Genomic DNA, 23844 nt, shown 5'->3' with positions numbered 1-23844 from the left:
ACTTCTTTAAGGAAGCCAACCCTAGTGAAGATGCCAAGTAACGCTTTTGCAACTGACTTGGCAGTTGCAGTTTTCAATGGGATAGCCTCAGGATATCTGGTAGCATAGTCGACTAGCACCAAGATAAACCTATTGCCTGAGGATGTCTGCGGGTCAAGGGGACCAACAATGTCGATCCCTACCCTTTCGAATGGTATTCCCACAACTGGGAGTGGTACCAATGGAGCTTGGATTGTTGAGCCACTCTTACCAGATAACTGGCAGGAGGCACAACTCCTGCAGTGACTTTCTACTTGCACCCCCATCTTGGGCCAGTAGAAGTGCATGAATAACCTTTGCTTGGTCCTCTTAATACCAAGGTGACCAGCAAGGGGCACTTCATGTGCCAGCTGCAGGAGGAAGGGTCTTACAGCAAGGGGAACCACCAACCTCCTATGGTCTCCTTCTGTAGACTCTGTGGGCTCACTATACAAGAGTCCACCTTCCCAATAAATCCAATGCGTCCCAGGAGCTTCACCCTCAAGCTGGGAGCAGGCCTGTCTCCTTAGGCCTTCCAGAGATGGGCACTCACGTTGGCCTTTACTGAATTCTTCCCTGTCAGGACCACCTTCTACTAAGAAGTCTTTTAGTTCCGGATGGTCGTTGGGGTCAAATACTTCAGGCATTGCCACCTCCTCGTCAGGCCCGGCGATTGACCAACTTCCACCACCGCAGTGGTAGGCGAGTTCGGGGGAATGTTCTCTTTCCCTCGTCTTGACTTTCTTACTCCTTTCGCGTTGGGTTTTCCCTTCGGCTGGGGCGGCGTATTGGTCTTGGCCAATGCTGCCCGTGTTTGAGACCGTGTGCAGGGTCTGTCGGCCGTGTCTCCTACGAGCCCTAAAGCCCTGAGATCGTTGCCTAACAAGACCTTTCCTGGGACGTTTCTCTGAATGCTCACTGGAATCCTGACTGCTGTACCATTTAAAGTAAGATTTACAGGTATTACTGGAAACATGCGAGGTGGGCCGTCAGCCTACTGAGTGGGCATCAGAGTAGCTCTGGCAACTTCCTCTGAGTCTACCAAGGTAGAATCCACTACAGTTCGACTGCACCCACTATCCCAAAGAGATGGAGTATCTACTCCATTGATCAGCACACTGTCTTTAAAGTAGTGCTTGGTATTATCTGCAATCCTAGCATAAGTCTCTGCGACTTTACGCTCCCAGGAACCCAGGGAAACTAATACTACCTCAGCTTCTATCCCACTGGGGAAGGAGTCTGAGGAGAAGGATGCTCCTGTAATCTCTTCTTCCTCGTTGGAGGAGAAGGCCAGATTAGCGGAGTGGACCCCCAAAGGTTTAACCTTACACCGGGGATCCCCCTTCACGTGGTCAGTTGCTCCACAAGCAAAACAAGATCCATTGGGTCTGTTTACATAGGGAGGCTTATTGTAACCAGAGTTCTGTTTCGGAGGCTGATCTCCACTACCCTGTGAGTTCTCTTGTGTCTTACCCTTATTTTTCTTTTTGTGGCCCTTTTGAGAAGAAGATTTATCAGATTCCCCACCCTACTTATCTTTGGAATTTTTTCCCTTCCTCCTGCTTACCAGGATGAGTTTTGTCCTTAAGGGACACTCGATGTGACACCCATAAATCTGCGGCAATGGCAAGCTTCTTAGGATCTATCTCCTTCGAATCGGCCAAATGCTGCTTAAGCTCCGGGGAAGAAGATGCAAAATTATGTTCCAGCATGACAAGACTTATCATGCCTTCAAAGGTAGAGACCTTATAACCTTCGACCCAGCCAGTCAAGTTTTTTAAGGATTCGGTTACATAAGATACCCAAGTACCACCTTCTTTTTTCTTATACTCTCGGAATCGTTTTAAATATTGGGCAGGAGTCTTTCCAAACTTTAAAATGAGAGTTTGCTTTAACATTGCAATTTCGCTCGCTCAGCCTTCGACATTTCCATAATGGCACTACAGCCAGAATGGGTCAGTCTGCTGAGTAACCAGGCAATCTTATCAGCATTGTCAACTTGTTGAACTTCACATGCATATTCAAACGTATTCAGCCAGTCCATAATGTCATTCTTTTCCTCATACCTACTGAGCAGATCTTTTGGAAACCGTGGATGAGAGGAGGCCCCAGACCCATGTCCAGGATCCTTGGATCCATTTGCAACCTGAAGCTTGGCCAGTTCCAACTGGTGATCCCTGTCTTTCTGTTTTTCGGCCTGTTCGATTTTTAGTTTGGTCATGTTGAAATCAAGCTCCTTCTGCCTAAACAGCAGTTGTTGCTTCTTGAATTCAAGCATGGCCTCCCCATCAACACTGGCAGAGGAAACATTAGACATCTCATCCTCCCTGTCCTCGTGGTCGCGGTCGACCAGTGCAGCGGCAGAACCGTCGGTTCTACCAGTGAGAGCAGCCCCACCTCCTTCCGCACTGTCCTCAGAAGTTATAGCGTCAAGCTGCGCTTCTTGCCACTCCACGATTCTTTGGATCATATCCAATTTGGTGCCTTGAGAGGAGACACCTCTCTCCGCACACATCTTTTTCAATGCTTCGGATTTAGAAGCATTTAAAGTTAACAAGGTATTTGTTTCCATACTGTTAGATTGGACTACGGCCTTTTTAAAGTTATACTACGATAATTCACTACGTGCCCTGGTAGGAATAACTTGAAATGCCTTCACTCGTGCGCAACACTGGATACCTTCAGTCGTATCCCACCGCTGTACACCAATTTGTTAACATGGATTTCTGAACTCTGTCCAGGAGGGGCAGAGGTTCAGAAGGCCAGCCTAGTTTCTTGGAACAGGGTAACCTCTGGACAAGCCAGACCAATCAAGGTAGCGATCGCGGCGGTCAAGACTAGGTCTCAAGAGGGGTGAGGGTGACTGAAAGCCTGCAATGAGCACACAACGCAAGGACACTTACAAATTACTCCAAGCAGGTGTCATATTAAAAATATAGACACATTTATTACAAGGCCTTTGTAACATTGACCGTAGCGAGAAATCACAATAAAACTCAGGTAAAGCAACACATCACAATCAAATACAATATATATACAATTACCAACGAGTCTAACGAGTTAAGACGCACGAAATGTGCAGACCACCTAGATGGGGAGGAAAACAGGCAGTGCGAATAATAGTTAGACCCAGTCCGCCTTCAGAGGCACCTAACTAGAAGGAAGTCCGAGCCCTACAAAGAGTGGAGCCTTGTGCTCAAAAGTACCTGCATACGCGGGTGCCAACGGGCAAAGGGGAGTCTCCTCGAGGGAATCAGGTAGTTCCGTTTGGTGAACAAATGAAGATGAACAGAGCTCCGTGACTCAAGCGCAGCCTCCTCTGTGGGCAGAAGCAGAGCGCGAATATGGAAAGGCGTGCTGTTTGACACAGCGGGGAAAAGCTATGGGCTACTGCAGGAGGGCGACCAGTTCCTAGCGATGCTACTCACCGGTCCCCGATGCAGGCAGACCCAGGCTTCTCAGCATCAGTTTCTGTGCTGGCAGGGTCAGATACGAGCAGGGGACGTCTCGGCGTCGTGTAGATTCCGCAGCAACAGAAGTTAGAGTTGAGGATGTCCCAAACGCAGTGAACCCACACAGATTGTTACCACAGCAGGGCAACGGAGCGGCCGTGTGTATTTCAGCCTAATGTACACTTCTCACTTCAGACCTGGGAATGCCAAGTGTACGAATCGTGTGAGAGTGGCAAGGACTCGTAATACAGCAACAACCTGACGGCGGTTACAGAGCAAGACTCCTGGGTAGGCTGGTCAGTCCACTGGATGGCCCAGAGACACTTCCGGAGGCTTAGGTGCAGGAGATGGTGAAGATGCCGAGAATAGTTGTTCCCACTATTCCAAAGGGTCGAAGTACCAGTACAGGCCTTCTCGTTCGATCAGAGGTAGAAAGGGTTTCACAAGGCGACAGCAGTGCAGAGGAGCAGTCCTTCAGCGGGTCACCAGCGATTCCTCAGTTCAGCCTCGTAGTTGCAGGATACTTGGCTCCTGTATTCCTTTGTTCGTGAGAACTCAGGAGATCGACATGGTAGTGGTGTTTCCAGCCTCCTCTTATCCATGGTTCCCTTCGTGCCAAAACGTAGGGGACCCAATGGGAGATCTGCTCACAAAACACTCACACCATATGTGGACCTATCACCATACGTGGACCTATCACCACGGTGGTGCCAGGCATTCACGACACACTAGACTCTCTGGCACCCAGGATATGTATTGGGACCAGACATCCCAGCCCACATCCTGGAGGCACACACAAGGCCTGTAGAAGCCTGCGACAGCATCTGTGTTTCGCGGGAAAGTACATGCCCAAATAAGGAAGGCCCTGGGTCGGCTCGACCTGGGGAAGGTGAAGGGGGCAAGACAGTCAGCGGGCAGGACAAAGAGGCTCGTGGTCTGGCCATTTTGGAAGCCAGGCCACCATTTTGGGCTAAGCGCGAGAAACGCGCTTAAACAGCCAAAAGGAGCTCAAAACACAAAGAAACGATCATTGACACCAGTCCTGTCCGTGATTCACTTGCACCATTCATTAACAATTCAAAGAGAGTGTCTCGGGCCTGTAGAAGACTAGAGACCCAAGAGAGCAGTAACTTAGCTTACAGTGCCCTCTTGTGCCATGTTGCGCGAAAGCTGCAACATGATAAAAGAACTACGGAAAGTAACGTTTCCCGGTACTGACTGTCTTAAGGGCTTGTCAGTTTCCCTGTAAGAATGGAGCGAAAGCCCAGAGGAGTGCGGCAGACGGCTGCACTTCTCTGGCAAAGTCTAGATCATGGTGAAAACAACAGCAAAAAGTTTAGGGGTTGCCACATGGAAGGAGAATTACCCACAATTAAGAAATCTTTCCTAACACCCCTCCCCTGAGCAATTTGCCCAATTGTTTCCAATGCCCTCTCCCCCTCACTCCCACCTATCTGCCTCCCACCCTACAGGCCCATCTCCCAGGTGGTTCACACTTTACCTCAAAATCCTCAATCACCATCTGATATGATATGATATGATTGGTTATTTATAACGTGCTTAATACCCAGAGTTTCTAAGCGCGGACCCGGGGATCGAACCTGTGTTGCCCTTTGTCATCTTGCTTCCAAGGCGATCATGTTGCCCCTGAGCTATCCTCCCAAAACCTGGAAATCCGATTGCGAGCCAGCCCTTTCCCCCAGAACAAAGCCACCCTTGCTAGATCAAAAGAGAAGCGCGATCAATCTACCTATCTAACCTTCCCATCTGCAATCCCTTTCTATTTTATCCACACCTCCTTCATCTTGCACCCCCCGTCACCTTCCATCAGCTCCCCTTTACCTCCATTGCCGGTTACCACCACTCCCACCATGTCTTCTTGGACTGGCTGGCAAGAATAGAGGACAATGCCACCTTCTAACCCTGTCTTCGTCCTCCTCCCCTTTCTCCTCCTTCTTCTACTCCTTCCCCTGCTCTTCGTCCTCTTCGATAGCTGAGCAATGATGACCCCAGTCCTTTTGACATCTCAGATGGTGTGCGTTCAATAATGCCTCCCTGAACACTATGGCTACTCCCAGCAGGCTACAAAGGAGGTGCTTGTGGTTATGCCATCTTGTTGTGAAAGACAGACCCTGCATACAGAATACTGAAGCAAGGAATCTGACACTTTGTGGAACAAAACTGTATTTTTTGTGTGCTTTTTTGCAGCACATTGTAATTGAGTTGAGGTTGTGAGGGAGTGCTAGCATGCAGGAGAGAGGGCCAGGCAGGGAGATCGGGATCAGTTGGCAGACAATGTAGCTTGAGGGGTTTCCATCCTTATGATATTGCTCCCAGTGGAGTGGAGGGGCCCCTGCTCCCCTGCCAGGTCCCCATACGTCATTGTCTGGTACATACATTTTACATACTATTTATAATATGCAATTGTCCATGATGACTTCTTGTTTGATGTGTTTACTTTGATTTGCCCAAGAGTACACACTTTGGTTATGTGTTAAAAACCGAATTTGAGCCTGGCCTGAAATTTAGGTACTTGATCACACATTTTCCCAGCTCAAGTTGGCACAAATATGTGTTGAAGTATAGTACCTAAGATAATACTCAATTTTACACAGATTACTTGGAAAATTCACAAGCCACTTGTTAAACCAAACTGACAATGTATACAACATTGTCGAAATATGTTGATGTGGGAGCCATTTACCATACATTTCTTTGGAATCTGCCTGCTTTTACCAGGTATAAAAGTGAGGTGGATTCGATAGGAATCCATTGGTTTTCTGCCAGCAAAAATACATGCTGGTGGAAAACCAATAAGATTTGGCATGGGTCCCTGTAAGAGCAGGCAAGTGTGCTAAGTCTGCTCTACTCTCCAACTTCACCTTCCTGCAGCGAATAAAAAGTGGCATTAGTACCCGGTACGCGCTGTCCACGAGAAACACTATACCTGGATTGGCTCTTTTCTGAGCCATACCACAGTGTATTCCCGTGGACGTACGAGCGTCCCTCGCGTGCCGGATACTCTGTGACACTCACCTTCATAAGCCGCCATTTGCGAATCTTCTCTGCTCGCCTCTGTGCTCTCAATACGCTGCGATGATCCAGCATTCTTTTCCTTCACTGCCCGCAACCCCAAAACAAGCAAACGCGACAAATACAGCATTCCATAGACTACGCATTTGAAATATGAGCACGCCCGAAACCAAGATAACATCCGCCTTGACAGGAACTAAATCCGTCGAGGACTGGCTAAAGGAGGAGGACATGGAAATTGAAGAAGGACCACTGTTATCAACAACTGCACTGAAACAGATGGATGCCAATGCTTCCAATTCGCCTAACAAACACCATCAATCAATTCTTGCTCATGAACTAGACTTATTATAATTAAACAGATGTGAGCACAATACTCAAAGTGCTACAAAGTGGGCAATAGACACTTTTCAAAGATGGTTATCTCAAAAGGGATATTCAATTTCCTTTGAAATGGAACCAATAGAAACCATTGCATCATATCTCCAAGCCTTTTATACAGAAGTGCGCACAATACAAGGCAAAGAATCCCAGCCACAAAGTTTAATATCACTGAGATCTGGTATTAATCGGCACCTTAACAATCCACCATATAGCCAAAAAATCAATATCTTGCATTCTCCCAAATTGACTGCAGCCAATAATGTTTTTATTGCCAAAATTAAACAATCTGCAGAAATTGAAAGGATTTTTCACAGCACAAAACCCCAATCAGCTTCATGGATCTGGCAGAATTGCGCTCTTGTGGTATTTTCAATATTCACCATCCTCAAACTTTACAATTTAAGGTATGGTTTGATCTACAAATCCATTTTGCGTGCCGAGGGCGTAAAGGACTGCGTTTACTTCCACGGAATGCATTCCACATCGTTACTGATGAGAATGGCAAACAGTATGCCACACTAACATACAATGAAATTACCAAAAACCATCACAAATTATTTGATCCACAGTGTGCCGAACTTCGCGGAAGAATGCATGCCATAAGCAGCGATCCCAATTGCCCTGTGAAATCCCTGCTACTCTACATGTCTCACTTCCTTCCAAGCTTCATGTTTTTTTCTACTGCCACAATGCTTTGCACCCAATCAAAGCCAACAAGAAGAGGTTTGGTATACAAATCGCCCTCTTGGAAAAAATACACTCAGATCTTTCATCCAACGTGCACATCTAAGTATGATTTACACCAACCACTGCATTCGTGCAACCGCAATTCAACTATTATCCAACGCAGGATTAGACTTCAAAGAAATTATGTCAGTAACTGGAAACAAGCATGTCTCATCACTTGCATCCTACTGGAAACCACAGGACAAACAACGCAAAGACTGGTCATCTCTGCTCCATTAACAATAATGCACAGCTGAAAAACTAAATACTTCCCCTCTAATCCTTCCAGTAGAAAATGCCGGAATCACCCTCGCCATCCTCCACTTCATTCAACACTGTCATGTCCAATATCTCCAAACACAAAACCAACCCCCAATTCTCCAATTGCACCTTCACTTTTCATGGGAATGTGAACTTCAATAGTGAATGATACATATGCACTGCACATAATATTTAAATGTTATTGTTCTTTACAAATGGTTTGTATGAATTCATGTTTGCTTTGTTGCACCTGTTCAACTGTACTCCTATGTTCTAGTGGCCTTCAAATAGAGTCGTTTTCACATTTATTAATGTTGACATATTTAATTCTTTACATGTACATCTTCCCTAGCACATTTTTTTTTACCTACTGTTCTTTAAAATGTGTTCTTTCTTTTGAAAATTCACTTTGCATAAATATCCCAAAACAAAAACTCAACATATGCACTTCATATTTTCTCTTTCACTCCTTTTATTATGTTTTCTGCTGCACATATATTAACTTATTTAAATTCCTTCCCTTTCAATTACCTCGTCTACAGATTGAAACTATCTACAGAGCAATCCATCTGCCCGAATGTAATAAGATAACTGATGTCAGGCAAACGGGCGAATCTTTGTTTTCAATTAAGGGGGTTCATTTTGTCAATCGTTCACATGAAAGCTGGAATTCCATTTTCCGTCTTCTAGTTAAACTCATTAGCCCGGAGCAACAGGAACAAAAATGGCGCCCTGCTGTTCCCTCTTAATAAAGCAGTATGCGCGGTCTAGTCTTTCTAGATCCAGCGCATACTGCAACGGAAATCTTTTCACGTAGCAAACTCTTGCTGCGTGAAAACGTTTTACAACCAATTAGTGTTCCGGGGCTGCAAACTAGGGAAAAACACTTTTCCAAACCTGCAGCCCCGGAACACTAATGGCAATAAGCCATGAGGCGGCAGGCTAATAACGCCTGCGGTAATGCCCCTGGGGCCTCGTAACCAGTGGCCCCAGGGGCATTACCTGGGGCGGTTTTGGCCCGCTGCCTCATGGCTTATTGCCACAGTAATGCACTTTTTTTCTGATTGACCTGGAAAATTCGCCCATGATTGGTACTCTATTTTCCCCATCCTGAATGGAATCCTACAAGCTCCAGCCTGCATATTAATGAGAACTTTCATACAGACACAAAATAAAATTCATGACAACATCATTGTTTCATACAGCTTGTTCTGTTTGCCCATAATTTCTACTCACCCAAATATCACATTTAAATAGCTTGTCCCATGTGACTTAAATCCACCTGTGATTGTCTTCTGTAGAAAGTATTTAACTTCAGCTTTTTAGTTTTAAAAGATGTGCACCATTTACACATGACTAGGAGCAAACCGCGGACCAGCAATCAGGGCCCAACAGGAGGCACTGTCTCTACAGGACAGCAACCCATAACTATGTCCCTGGACCCCACAGGGGGCACCAGACTGCACGCAATATCCTTGATAAAGACCTACAGGTCAAAACATGTGTCGGCTGACAACCAGGGTATGTAAGAGTCCCAGATGTACTATACGCATACCAACAAATTGTAGAACAACCCATCACTTGCACAAATAAAAGCGAGATTGTTCGCAACAACCAGTGTGTAAGAACATTTTCTTGGAACCACATAAGCAAGATAGCCAGGAGAACACCCTCCTTTTCTACTCAACAATTGGGGTTTTGGCTAAACCCCTACAGCTTCTGTGATCTTGCGACATACGACTTCTATCCGAATGCACAAGGAACAATAGAGCTAAGCAAAGGTCAACTCCAATTCTAGAGCCAACCACGTTTTTCTGCATATTAATGAGAACTTTCATACAGACACAGAATAAAATTCATGACAACATCATTGTTTCATACAGCTTGTTCTGTTTGCCCATAATATCTACTCACCCAAATATCACATTTAAATAGCTTGTCCCATGTGACATAAATCCAACTGTGATTGTCCTCTGTAGAAAGTATTTAACTTCAGCTTTTTTACTTTTAAAAGATGTGCACCATTTACACTTTACCAGCAACATTATAGGAAACACTTGTTGATGCTATTTTCCAGGTGTTCATGATTAATCTTTTGAGAGATAAATGTTTATTGGGGGGGTGGGAATTCTACCGTTCTGCTCTCCTCCCCCCCTTCACTGGTGGAATACCACAGTAATTATGTTCCATTTCCAGCACTGCCTAAACATCCATGAGTTACATCATGCTTTCCAAACAAGTCCCACAATACACATAATGTAGTCTGTTTACATTCAAGATATGTTAATAGTTACTCAAACAGTACGAGGTTATCAAGTGTGTACTTATTAGTTAGAATTATAAAATGTTCTGGTTGGGCAGGCTAGGCTTTCATACACAGATACATTCAATTTAGGTCGGAACCCCGCTGGCAAGTATGCGTGAGAAGAGGAACCAAAAGTCCCCATCCTAGCCATCACATGTTCTCGTCTCCTCCTTCTCCTGACCCTTCTCTCCCTCCCCCTGCACGCCCCTTCCTCTCCTCCTTCTCTGCCATTCCCATCCAGAATTCCTGAAGCTACTATCGCATAGCCACCCTTCTGGATATCCTGGAGACCCTTGCCCCGCCCTCACTCCTAAAAAACATACTCTCTTCAACCTAGGCAGGCAGAATCTCAAGATCGATAATTAACCAGTCATTGACATCAGTCATTTTCCCGGCCGCATTCAAAACCTTGCACGTCAAACCCTTTCTCAAAAAACCCTCCCTTGACACCCTCGTTCCACCCAACTACCTCACAACTGCTTCATTCTCAAAGTCTTAGACCGGAGAACATACTCCCAGCTCTGCCTCTTCACAGAATCTAGTTGCCTACTAGACCCTGCCCAGTCTGGATTCAGACCCCTTCAAGGATTTGAAACTTCCCTTGTCTCCATCTGGGATAATATGAAAAGAATGGCACACTCAGAAGGCTGTACTGTACTTATCCTTCTTGACCTAACAGCAGCCGTTGACACTATCAACCTCATGGACAGAGTCCACTGTCTAGGCATCAGGGACTCTGCTTTAAGATGGATCTCCTCTTTCCTCACCAAGCATTCACAAATCACCCTCCTCCCACCCTTTTCCTCTCCCCCGCCCTGTCTTGAACAGAGACCCAAAGGGGGCCTCCCTTTCCCCCCCTCCTCTGCAACCTCTACCTAAGCCCCCTCCCCAAGATCATCCGCTCACATGGCCCAACCTGCTACAACTACGCCGATGACACCCAGATAATTTTCAAGATTCCCAAAACCCATTCTGACCTCACCTCCTGTCTCACAGAGATCGACCTTTGTATGACGGCTAACCACCTCCTCCTTAATCCTAGTAAAACCAAAAGCCTGATATGCAGTAAGACAGCACTCTTTCCCCAACCCACCCCCCAGCTGTCCACCCTAGGACCTCCACCCGCAGCATCCAGCTCAGTAAAAAACCTGGTATTCATCTTTGATCCGGATCCAACACTCTCTCACCACATCAACAATGTATCTAGATCATGTGACTTTCACCTCTGCATCCTCAGATGAATCTTCCCCTATGTCTCCTACCCTCACAGAGTCACAGCAATCTTGGCTATCATGCTCTCCCACCTAGGCTACACCAATTCCCTCTATCTGGGAGCCCCTGCATATCAGCCCAGAAAGCTCCAACGGATCCAAAACTCTGCAGCTAGGCTACCCCGTGCCCTCTCCCCCAAAGAACACATTACTCATGCACCCAGGGTGCTCTGCTTGCTTCCTATCGGCTGACGGCCACCTTCAAGGCCATGTGCATTACCCACTGTGCCCTCCACAAGCCAGGCCCTGAATCCCTCCAACACAAATGTACACACTATCAACCCAACACACAACTTAAATCTGGTTCTGCACTCCTCCGTGTGATCTCCCCTTTCAATTCCACTAGAATAAGAGGATCTTCTTTCTCCCTCCAGGCTCCCACACTCTGGAACTCCCTTCCACTTGGCATTCCCATGTAAAGGAACACCCCTCCTTCAAGAAGGCCCTCTAAACCTGGCTCTTGCCTTCTGCAACCTGGCAAACTCGTCCTTGCTTCACGCTTACCTTCATAACACCTAGGCCGTGACACTATTTGCCTCCCCAGGATATCTCCAGAGCAAGGTAAAGTATAATTCAGTGCAGAATTTATGAACAGGTTCCATGACCACATTGAAAGCAATGAACCAATTCTGGCGCAAGGGTACGTATTACACACCACTTTGTTGGACTCTAACCACAGGCACGGCCGTCCACCCACATGCATTTGCCTCCATACACCAGTCTAAAACACAATCCCCAACATATCTGCCATCAGAATGCAGCTAAGTCCCACAGCAAAATGGCAGGCTAGCTGGGCACATAACGAATCTCCTGCACTTGCGTACTCTCCTGCCCACCTCACAGCACCTAACCATATGCCTGGTGAACATGGGTAGCTAACTGGAGCCCATCCATGCCACCCAACGTCCTTTTGGACAAATGCACACATGCATTCTAACCTTTCTGACAATTTTCCCATACCTTGGACTTCGGTCCTCGAGGGCGTTCACCCACAAGCGGTTTGAAACCATACTAATGGGACAAAGGTGCTTTAAAAATGACAAACTACTACTACTACTACTACTACTACTACTACTACTACTACTACGGTGCCATTGGACCAACTCAGTGAGATTCTGCTTGATTCCCTAGGTGTAGTAAGCAAGACACCTAAATCTGGGCATATACTCTGGCTCTTAAGGAGACAAACTGAAGCCAACATGCATTGGCAAAGCCAACAGATTGGGCTTTTGAGTTGGCATAGGATAAGCATATGCCAGGCCCTGCCATACACATACCATCTGTCCATAAAATGAGAACAGCTGGAAAAGTGTGCATGTACCTGTGCATATGGCTATTGTGCAGCAAAGGCCTGTCTAATACCTATACACAAGTCAAACCTGTTGGCTTTGCGATTGCTTGTTCTGGACAGGACTCCAGTGTGAGGACAAATATTGCTTATCAATCAACTGGTTGAAGACACACATTATTAAGAGATTTCTATGACAACAGGAGCTCATTTACAGAGACAATGAATTCATTAACACACTCAAAAGAATGCTTAGATATATCAATGCCAGGCCCTATGGAGCACACATTTTGGTGTTACTTGGTAATAGAGCTTGCTCCAAGAGTTCTCAAGAGGTCATATTTTGGTGGTGAGGGACAGGCAGTTGGTGGGAATGCCATACGGATTAACAAGGCAATAGGTGGGTACATTACCACACTACCTCATAGGGGATGAGATGTGCATCCCTCCACACATCCCGTACCCATCCTGTTTGTTTTCAATGCAACATTTCTGGTTTACTCTGAATAGCCAACACTAAAAAAGGAAGGATGCACGTCTCTGAATCAATCATAACCACTGGCATTGCTTTGATCAGCCTTTCATACCATTGTTCGCAAATCAGCCTTGGCCCTACCACTAATCCAAGAAGCCCTGACCAAACTGCTGGACCACAAGGCCTACAAATGCCTGCTGTGGCTTGTGTTCCAATGCACATGGAACATGGTCTAGAAATTGAGATTGAACTGCACCATTTGGTGACAGAACTAAGACTTTAATGGCTTGTTCCTGTCTGTAATAAAACAAACATCCTAAAGAACGATGGCATGAAAGGCTGCTTAGAACAATGATAGTGGTTATGTTTAATTCAAAGGTGTGTATTCGTCACTTTGATTTTACTGCACTCTTCTCACCAGATATGTTCTTACTACCAACCTTATTTTGTCATTCATTCCAAGTAGTTAATGCAGCAGAATGTATACTTTGAATGTAATTTTTAAAGGCCCTGGTTGATGCACCTGCTGTCGAAGTCAGAATGCAAACAACATCACCTGCCATTTTTTTTTTATACAGTTAATCATCATTTTAAACATGATGTGAACAACAGTTATATTCCCACGAAAATAAGCCTACATTTAATTACCGAAGCCAACTTGTGATTTTTGGTTTGTGAGAATAGCTTCCTTGTAACTTTGCGATTGGAAATGTAAATAAGGTGAACAGTGCAGTTAACAAAAAGCAACGCAGGATCTTGCAAGATATAAGTGTGAACCCCCTACCTGATCATTTGGGCGTGCATGGCTGTTTGCCATAAATCATTGTCCAGGGCAAGCACACAAACACTTGCTGGGCCTTCTGCATTGCAGCCACTCAGAATGCCAATCACTCTAAATTTGCTGCCATACGTGTAGAGAGAAATCCCCTGTACCTGCCCTCCCCACCACTGACAAGGTATCCTTTCTATGGGGGCCAGGAGAGACCTTGCGCGGGCACTGTCCCCGCTGCCCACCTGCTGGAACCGGGCCTGTGTGAGAGCATGATTTCTGACCCCTTTATGTATTGTTGAAAGTGAAACAGCAGTGGCATGAGTCACTGCTGCCCCTCTTGAATTTATGCCCCTCAAAAATTGATAGAAATTATGTTTTCCTTTTTTTATGATTTCACAGTGACAGGTGCTTGGAGGATTCGGCACAATGGTGTTTTCAACACGCAGAATGACTTCCCCTTTTCTTAACCATGGGTGAGAATGTGTATATTTGTAAAGATTGGTGTCCCTCTGTTGACGAATATAATCTCTTTTTGTCTGACTTATCTTGTTATATATTGTTTCTATAATAATGAAATATATGTGTGTACTAATAAGTTAAATGTTTGAATAAATACTTGATTTTCCTCTTGAATTGAAGGAATTTTGTTTCCCTAAAAAATTGAATTTGATATACAAGTCTTCATATTGAGATAATTCTTAACGCTCTTCCAAGTGATGGGAACCCCCCTCTGCTCCTATATATGCTGGAAGGACCCAACACGGTTATTGCTGCTACCAGGATCCTCGAAGGTGCTGGCAGTCTATAATCCAATCGTTTTGTGAGCAAGCACTAACGTATAGAAAGAGCCTGGCCAGCACTCCATTTGCATTGGCACACAGCCCCGGAAAAAAACACAGGTCAGCTGTATGTATAGATTTACCTGTGCTGTTCTTAGAATCGCCAAGAGAAAAAGTGCAATCTTTGGGCCGATTCATAGAATATTCAGAAAAATCCTGCAAAGTCTCTTGCTCTGAAAATGACATTATGCGTGCAGCGCATAACATTTTCTTTGCGTGCTCTGCGTATTCATGGAATTTGAGGGGCAAAGTAATCTGATGCGCAAAGAAAGTTGAGTTGCCCCTGGAACGTCCATGGCATGCCCCCACGCAAAGCGGATCTTGCCACATATACCAACCGTTACGCAGTCCCCATCCCTGCCATCATGCACCACTTCAATAGTGTGGGCCGTCCCCCCGCAATCAATGCAACATCCCGGTGAAACTGCGTACGGTCCACCGTAACTCCTAACTGCACCCTGATAAAATGAGCTACATGTCTCGTAACTCAAGTCGGCCCCCGGTAAATCTGTGTGTGCACCCACATAAATGATAGCTGCACACCGCTAATCTGCATACGAGCACCCCTAACTTCAGTCGGCACCTCAACTGCATGCTGACACCCCTAAATCCCTGACTGGACTATACCTTTGTGTGTTGGTTCCTATCCGATTGGGCCTTTGCACCTCCTCTCTTGTGGCAGTGAGAATGCAAGCTTTGCGTGAATCTTTCCCTGATGTGACGTTGCGCTTTCAGATCCATGAATATGCTTGGATTTGTGCATTGCTGGGCATTGTCTTAATTTGCAATTTGCGTAGACTGTCACTCGACACGCCCACATCAGTCGTTGTTCTTTCTTATTCTGTGTGGGCGATGGGGAATATGCATGTTCTGCCCCCTATTTATTCCCTTGTGTAGGCCCATCCCACACTTTGTGTGGAGTTGCGAGCAAAGCGCTCGACTGCACACAAAGATACGACAGACCTGCGCAAAGTCCCTGCAAGGTCCCGGAAGAGCACGCAAAGTCAGATCCCTGAATCGACTAAAGGAGTTTTGCGCATTGAAAAGTGTGCAAAGTAGCTTTTAAGCACACAACACATTCCGTAAATCAGGCCCTATGTGTTTCTTTATTTGCATGAAGATACTTTGTAGAACTGAAGATTCTGCCTAATGTTTTGTGTGGCTCCTGATTGGAAATCTTCTCGTGCTAGACCCAAAATTCCTAGATTTTGGATATGCACTCACAAGTGCACTGATTGAATTACCAGCAATTGTTACTGCATGATATTTCTCACCTTTAAATGAAAGTATGCAGTCATATTTTTAGCACTTTTCTGTACACCAAAAACGTGTAATGATGGCATGTGTTCTTTGCAGACATGGTAACACGGACCTCTTTCCTCTAACACTTCTAGGGGGGTCATTAGGAGTTTCACAGTATTCACCAAAGAAATAGTGCATGACTAATTACGCTTTCTGCCCGTAGTTTTCCCAGGGCTTTGCATGCCTTAGAACTTTACCACTGTTTCCGCAGTAAGGACCGACCTGCAGCATTTTCAGAAACACAGCATGCAGTATTCCTCAAACATGGCGTGTGATGTTGATTACGAACAGTGAAACAGCATTTCTGTCCCTGCTTAAGGGATAGAAATGCGGAAGGTGCTGCAGGGGTTTCCAACCACGGATGTCCCATGAAGGCACATGCACACAGGGGTCACAAAATGGCAGTGCTCATTTGTCATCTGAAATGTTGACATTTTATTTCCATTTGTGTGTCACTTACATATTTTTTCTATAAGTGGAAAGGATCAGCGACTGGAACTCTTCACTTTTGAACTTGCAGAAGATGGGGGATATTTGCACCTCCACCTTTCGAGTGTAGCTAAAGATTGTCAGGGAATATCGAGGAGGAATCTGGCCCCATTATTGTGAGCTAGTGCATGCAGTATTGCTGAAATAACACAGCCGATAATGGCACAGGTGGTTCGTAAACTTGTACGTGGTAAAACAGGCAGAATGACAAATACCACCTGTTGTGCAATTAACTGCAGACGGTGGCCTCATTATGAGAATGGTGGTAAAAATGTCACTGATGATGAGTTGCATTGCTCAGGATATGTACCCAAAGGTGCACACAGCAAGTACTATTTGGTCTAAGAACCAGAACTCTACCATATTTACAAAATCAATATGTGGTTGTAGTTTTAGAATCAGTAACTGATATATCAAATGATTTTACCATAGCAACCAGACTCATAAGGACATTGGCAGCTTTCGCTACTGGCATGCGTAGCAACCCTACTCATAAGGGCAATGGCAGCTTCAGCCACTGGCATCCGTAGCAACCCTACTCATAAGGGCAATGGCAGCTTCAGCCACTGGCATCCGTAGCAACCATACTCATAAGGGCAATGGCAGCTTCAGCCACTGGCATCCGTAGCAACCATACTCATAAGGCTGGCATCATCTTTAGCCTAACTGCATTCCCACGACTAAATGGTGATTGAACCTGAAGGTACTCGGGCATATTGATTCCATGCTTTATTGCATTTATCACATAGTCCAGTAAAGTGTGTTCAGCCTAACCACAAATGGTGTACACTGAAAAGATGTATGAGAACATTTTAGAGATGATGAAATTCATTGCTGGTGATTTGCCTATTTTTGGTCATTCCATTGCTCATATGAAGAAGGCTATCTAGCGAGTCGACCATCCAAGTCCTACTGCTCTGTAGGTAAAGACATGGAGACAGGGAAGACATATTGAAGGCTTAAGGTACAGCATTTGAGGAGTCCTTGCCCTGCATTGTTGCATGGAAACAAGCTTTCTTCTGCTATCTGTGCAAAGGAGTGGGGGAACAAACACCCTCTGCACTTAAAACCTGCCCCCATTCCTCCATTTTAGACTAGATCTGAAAAAGTTATTAATCCTTCAATGCCTAAAAGAAATCTAGGAACCCTGTCACCAAATACCACAGACCAATCTGTGGGGAGAGCCAGCATCACAAATGTTAGAGGATGTTCCTGAAATGTGTGCTGCGAAATGCATGATTTCATACCATTATTTAAAAGAATGCCCAAGGGGAAGCATCGGCCGAAACCTTACTGTATTATTTCAGGTGCATTGGCTCAGGTCAGTTTATGGAAACATTGACACTTCTCCACTTTACAAATTCACCGGCTGCAACTACTCTAGAATGTAGTTGTTATGTTGGAATGGGACATGGAAGCCTATTAAGAGGGCTGGTTAGGTCTTTGACTGCACATTGAGAGAACACGATTTCATCCATAAAGAAAATGTAGGACTATTTCCATAGTTGCCTCCCCCACCCACACCTTGCCCCACCTCTTACTCCTGCAAGGCTGGACGCGCCCTAAGCGCTCATGTTTGGCACATGGGATAAACCATCTACTTACTGAACTCTAAGACAGTGCAGCTCTACAAAATATTGGTATGGTCATTTTGTGTAATTTTATTTGTTGTTGTATCCACAAGAGAGTTGTTACTGTTACGCAGAACGTGTGCAACACTCATCTTTCCATCCACCTGCCTGGGTGTTGACAAATTGGCCGAACACCAGGTATAGTGTTTGTGTTTTTAGTGGTAGGAGCTAGCAGGAAACCAGACATTACAGTTTATGTTTTGGTGAGAAAGTGTGAATTTAAGGTCAGGCGCGATTGGGTAGTTATGGGTGGTTTTCCGAAGAAATCCTTTCCCACCCCCTTTGCTGCTGATTCCTGGGGACACCATAGGCCCAGGAAAAGAAAACGTGTCTGGGAGGGAGGGGTTCATCCTTGAGATTAAGTCATAGGGGACGGCAACATACGCAGATTGTATACTTCACAATCCAGAGCATGCCAGGGACAAGTTGAGCTAAAATGTAACGTGGTCTGGAATAGCGCAACATCCTCCATTTTGAAAGTAATGTCATTGCAACTTGCCAATTGTGGAACAAATACAGTGCCAACATTCTCATCCGTCTGTATTCGTGCACGTCATATTGCATGGTTTGGACAAATTGTGAACTGGTCCGGTAGGAAACTAAAGAGTATGTCACATTTGGGAATTCCTCTGGTACCAAAGCTCTTTAGGTTACCTTCAGCTCAGGTGTAGAGGAAGTTACCCAAATCTACCAAAAACCCTCATTTTTCTGCTAACTTGTCTGCTGAACAAGCTAAGCAGGTGCACCAGGGGTGCTAGAGGTGCAGCTGGCATAGGTGGCCACCTCTCTTCTCGCCCCCCACATCCACCTCACCTCCCCTCTTCTGGGGTGGGACAGAAGGGGCATGCCCCCAGGGTCCGGCTGAAACCAGTTGGCTCTGGGAAGGCACATAAAATGGCTTGGGTTGCAAGAGTTCAGCCTCTTTGCAGCCCGGGCACCAGCAACCACCCACCCTCCCAGCTATAGCGTAGTAATTTGAGGTGGAAAAAAGTGTGTTTACATGTATTAATAATGGTTCTTCTTGAGTTAGGTTATGTCTGACTATATTTCGAATTTGTTTTTTTGTCACAGGCTGAGTTACATGGCCGGTCCTAGAGAAGGAGGTACACTGCGGTCCTGCCGCAAGCTATACCCGCTGGCTGCATGAGCCAGGATGGGGTGAGGTGGGCACTGACATTACTAGGGACCGCTGGAACTCCTCAACAACTGAATGCAGTGGTCCAGTTTGCTCCATTGAAAGAATAGAGGAGTGACTGAATGGGCAGTCGGATTCCAGGGCGGGCCCTTCTCGCAAGAGCGGAAACTGAAGTGAGGAGCGCTCACCCGTTTTAAAATGAACTAAATAAACATGGAAATGGCAAGCCCACCCGGAAAAGTATTTGTTGGCCAGGCAGACTTGTAGCCTTAGCAGGGCTAAGACCACCCTTTAGGATGACTCCAATAAAGTGATCATGTGTTTTTTCCAATCAAAGATTGGTGTTTGTCATAGTTATTTCAGGTAACAAGTTGTGATGTGATGTATTCCGTGTGTTGGGGGGCTCCCCAGTAGGGTTTAACCCCGCTATGCAGTAATACAAAATAACTAGGTGGGATGTCCATTTGGTAAATCTCTTCAGCGAAATCGTGCTTGAAAATGAGTTTGGTGGGAAGGTAGGTGTAACTTAGTGGACCTGAATGACAGCAACAGTATGGAATTAAATTCGCAGCATGGAGTATTCATGCAGTTCCATCACCGCCATCCTTTAAATGTCAGTCTCCATTCGTGTGACAAGTTAACAGTAATGCACCTGTGCGTCAGTCTTCGTAATTGCCATGTTGTGTGCAACTCCCACCTGAACACAGGGGACGCCGCGACAGCCTTGATTTACCAGTAAGAAAATCTTTAGCCGCTCATCCCTGGATCCACATCCACCAAAAGAAAAGACCCCTAAGGCTCTCTGAAATACACAAATATGACTGACAATGATTTACATGAATATGGCTGTGAAAATTATTTACATGAATATGGCTGTGAAAATTATTTACATGAATATGGCTGGGAAAACTAACTCATGAAGGGGGGACGGCAGAAGGGTTTGCTTGGAAAATACTCACTCTTCATAAAGACAGTCACCTCCTGCTCGGGAACATTTTGCATGGGGTTTTTTATCGCGCGATAACTGGAGCAATCACGGAGAAGGAAATGACAGTGTGTTCACTTAGCAGTTGTGAGTGCATGTGCAGCCATCACAAGGTGCCTTGATTGCTACATTAGAGTGAACAAAGCATCCTTCCCGTCGTCTGGGAATTGCCTGATAACTTGGGGGAAAAAAAAGATTGCTGGTGCGTGGTACAGACCTTTTCTTTAGATCCGCATAAAAGTTTATTGGTGTAACCCCTTTTTTTGTATTAATGCTTCCTCAGTGAAGAAGGGAGAATGAGGTACACCTGTACGGGAAAAAGAAGAGGGGCACAACAACAGTAACCTAACACACTAACGCTTGCAAACTGTGGACCTTTCTGCTTGTTACCATTTAAAGTGCTTCCACCTACCAAAGGCGGGGTTGGTAGGAGCGCTGGATAGTGGCCAGTAGAAGAGCATGTGGTCTATTTCCTTAGCAATAGTAACCTTATTACTTTAACACAAATGAGGGACATCCACATCAACAAACAGGACATACTCTTTGCTACAGTTTGAGTACACTTTATTTCATTTAATGTGCCGGCTAATTAATTCATCATGAGTGTGTGTAACTAAATACATATGGATCCCTGGAGACTGATGGTTGCATTAGCTAATTCGATGTTTGAACTTCATGTCAAATGGAGCTCTTTGCTCCTGCCCGTCTGACTTCAGCGGCCTGTTACAGAAAAGGGTGTAATAAATAAAAGGAAAAAGCTGAGGTGCAATGGCACCCTGAAGCCTGACTGAGTTGACTCACTGAGAATTCTAAAAGTTCTGCCAACATTTCTGACGTATTCAGGGGTCAAGTCATACAAATTTAAGTGGGGGGACTCATCAACAAACGCAATGGGATGTGATGTACCAGGAATTAGCATATCAAGGTGAAATATGCACATTTCATTAAATAGGCTTTGCATAACCACCCAAATTGCACAGGACAAATGGCATTTGCCTTTCATAAAATCAACACAGATACAAAACCAAGAGGGACATTTTCTTCTAATAGTGTTTTTGAAAACGTTAAAAGGTGTGCATGTTTTAAACTCCAAGAACCAATACAAATGTTTTCCCTTGAACTTGCAGTACCAACCCTTGAACTTGCAGTACCAAAATGGGACATTTCACCTTAAGCTGTTTGTTTTTTTGTTTTTTTTATATCATGTTATATAATGCAGTGGTTAAGAGTACGGCCTAAATTCAAAGAGGACATTCAATGTTTCTCATTTTAGCTGGGGGGGACTGAGTCCACCCTCTGAAAATCTGGAAAAAAGTGGGTGGAATCCGTCTACCCGCGTGTACCCTCGACTTGAGCCCTGGACGTATTAAATACTCCTCACGTGCGGGAGCTTTGAGGTGCTTTGCGGAAGCCACAATGCGGCCCTTGTGGTGTTACTTTTTCCCTACATGGACACGCTTGACATTTCCAGGCAACAAGGTGACCAATGAGCAGTTCTGCTTAAAACATTAACCAGCAACTGTGGAGTGCCAGAAGGGATGGAAATGTCGGAAAACATTCGGCACTTGTTGGGCGGCCTTTTTCAGAACTTTAAAGATAGGAGGTCTGATGGGCCCTCAACCATTATGTGGGGATAACATAAACGAAGGGCATTATGGGTTTTGAAAATCTTACCCTGCAAGACAATAAGTATGGAGCGAGTGATTAGGAGGCTATGACCCACCGGCTCTCAGAGAACTTAAGTTTATAGTAGACTACCTAGTAGTGCTGATGGGTGAATTTATTTGTTTGAAATTAAAACCACCCACATTTCAGGTGGTTCCATGAGTTCAAACCAAGATCAAATTATAAAAAGTTTTAACCGAAAAGGTTTGAACACGCTGGGTATATAAGGGGCCATGTGGTTCAACTTGATGCAGTCGTGGGCAGCTTTCAGAGTGGCGGGAGCTTTTTGTGGAGACGGGCTCTGGGCATTTTGTCAGTGATAATACAGTTAGTAGCTGAGTAGGAGAAAGGTTTGGGAGAGGTGGTGATGGTGTAAGGTAGGGATGGATGAGCCTTAAAGTGCTCAACTCAGTAACAGCTCTACCACTTTAAATAAATGGCTTCGATCAGCTTGACTCGGTCAAGCCACCTTCGACCTAACTCGTAAGGCTAATCGCAAAGGCCTGATTCGACTCAAACATGGCTGGAAATGGCTTGCTCATCGGAAAATGAAGACACACTATGTCATCCGGGGACCACAATTGCTCAAGCCGATTCAAAACTCTTTGGGCCAATATGGACCAATTAGCTTGGAGACCGGGAATCGGGTGGAGATAATAAAGTACTTCATCCCTTTACAGTGAGAGAGAAGAAGAAGGAGCTTGTGCTGGCTGCTGGAGACAGGGAAAGGCACACTGAGAGACAGGGATAGCTGGAGTGTGAGACAGTGAGAGCAATGGAAAGGTGAGGGAAGGGACTTCATGAGGGAGCAGGGGAGGGGGTCAGAACATGTAAGATTAGGAGGGTAAACCCTTTTGATCCCTCTGGTTGCACCCCCGCCAGTGCCCCTCCCATGGCAGAGCAGGAGGGTCCTATGGCATCTGCCAAAAAAAGAAATTGAAGGCCTGGTAACATTTTGCTGTTTTGCCAGGGGGCCTGCTGCACACACACAAAAAAGGCATCCAGTGTCTGGTGCACTATTTGTGGGGACATTGTGGGCCGAGCAGAGGTCCCCATTTCATGACCATGGCTTTGCTGCGGCATCTGGAATGGAAACATGCCAATGTTCTCTCTTCAGGTGACTCTGCAGGAGGGACACCTGCTAGCCCTGTTACCAGCAAGAGGAGACAGCAGCCTTTAGAGGAGCACTCTAGGACAGCAGGGAGCAACAGTGGATCACACCATGTGTCCTGGGATTTTTATTTCCCAGGCTTGCAGCATCTGCAGTGCTGCGGTCTTTGGGGCCAGTGGTGCCAAACAGAGACAGACAGGAGAGGCCAGGATGGCACATCTGCAGAGGTTCCATGCTGCCAGGTGGAAGGCTCAACTAAAGAATGCAGATTGAGGAAGGTACTTGCGTTCCTGTAGTTTTCCCCATTCCTAGTTTTCTTGTCCCAGCTTTTTCTGTCGTAAAAAATACATTAAATACAAAAGGAAAAACCTTCAAAATATTTTTTTAAACCAACAAAGAAATATTATGTTTTCCTTGTTGGAAATCTACCCCTTGAAAAATGAAGAGTCATCCCATGAATCATTTTTAAGGGATAGCCCGTGTATAAACGAAAACTTCACCCTGAAATATTAAGGGGTTTCCCTTGTACAAAATGTGCTCCTTGAAAATGTAAAAGCTCTTGTCTTGTAAAACCAAAGGCAATCCTTGAAAAATTAAGTATCATATCTTGTATTAGAGCTCATCCTAGTAAAACAAGGGTTATTCCTTGTACAGAAACTGTCCCTTGAATAATTTAGAAGTGACATTCCTTGTATGACTAAA

At 45.4% G+C, this 23844-nt stretch overlaps 1 protein-coding gene and 1 long non-coding RNA gene across 3 annotated transcripts in view; one reads left to right on the top strand and one right to left on the bottom strand.

Moving 5' to 3' along the window:
* The window catches only part of LOC138493230 (uncharacterized), a 33854-nt gene extending 14137 nt beyond the window's left edge, over positions 1 to 19717 (top strand). The window contains exons 2-3 of the long non-coding RNA XR_011276317.1: positions 14385 to 14458; positions 19318 to 19717. This is a non-coding gene — a long non-coding RNA (uncharacterized lncRNA). The remainder of the gene's footprint in view (positions 1 to 14384; positions 14459 to 19317) is intronic.
* The window catches only part of KCNAB1 (potassium voltage-gated channel subfamily A regulatory beta subunit 1), a 1977401-nt gene that overhangs the window by 1243070 nt on the left and 710487 nt on the right, over positions 1 to 23844 (bottom strand). The window lies entirely within an intron of this gene.

The sequence above is a fragment of the Ambystoma mexicanum genome, chromosome 10, assembly GCF_040938575.1.
Source record: "Ambystoma mexicanum isolate Mex_15411 chromosome 10, UKY_AmexF1_1, whole genome shotgun sequence".
NCBI classification, from domain to species: Eukaryota; Metazoa; Chordata; class Amphibia; order Caudata; family Ambystomatidae; genus Ambystoma; species Ambystoma mexicanum.
The sequence above is the reverse complement of the archived record's forward strand: the minus strand, read 5'-3'. Positions and strand labels throughout refer to the sequence as shown.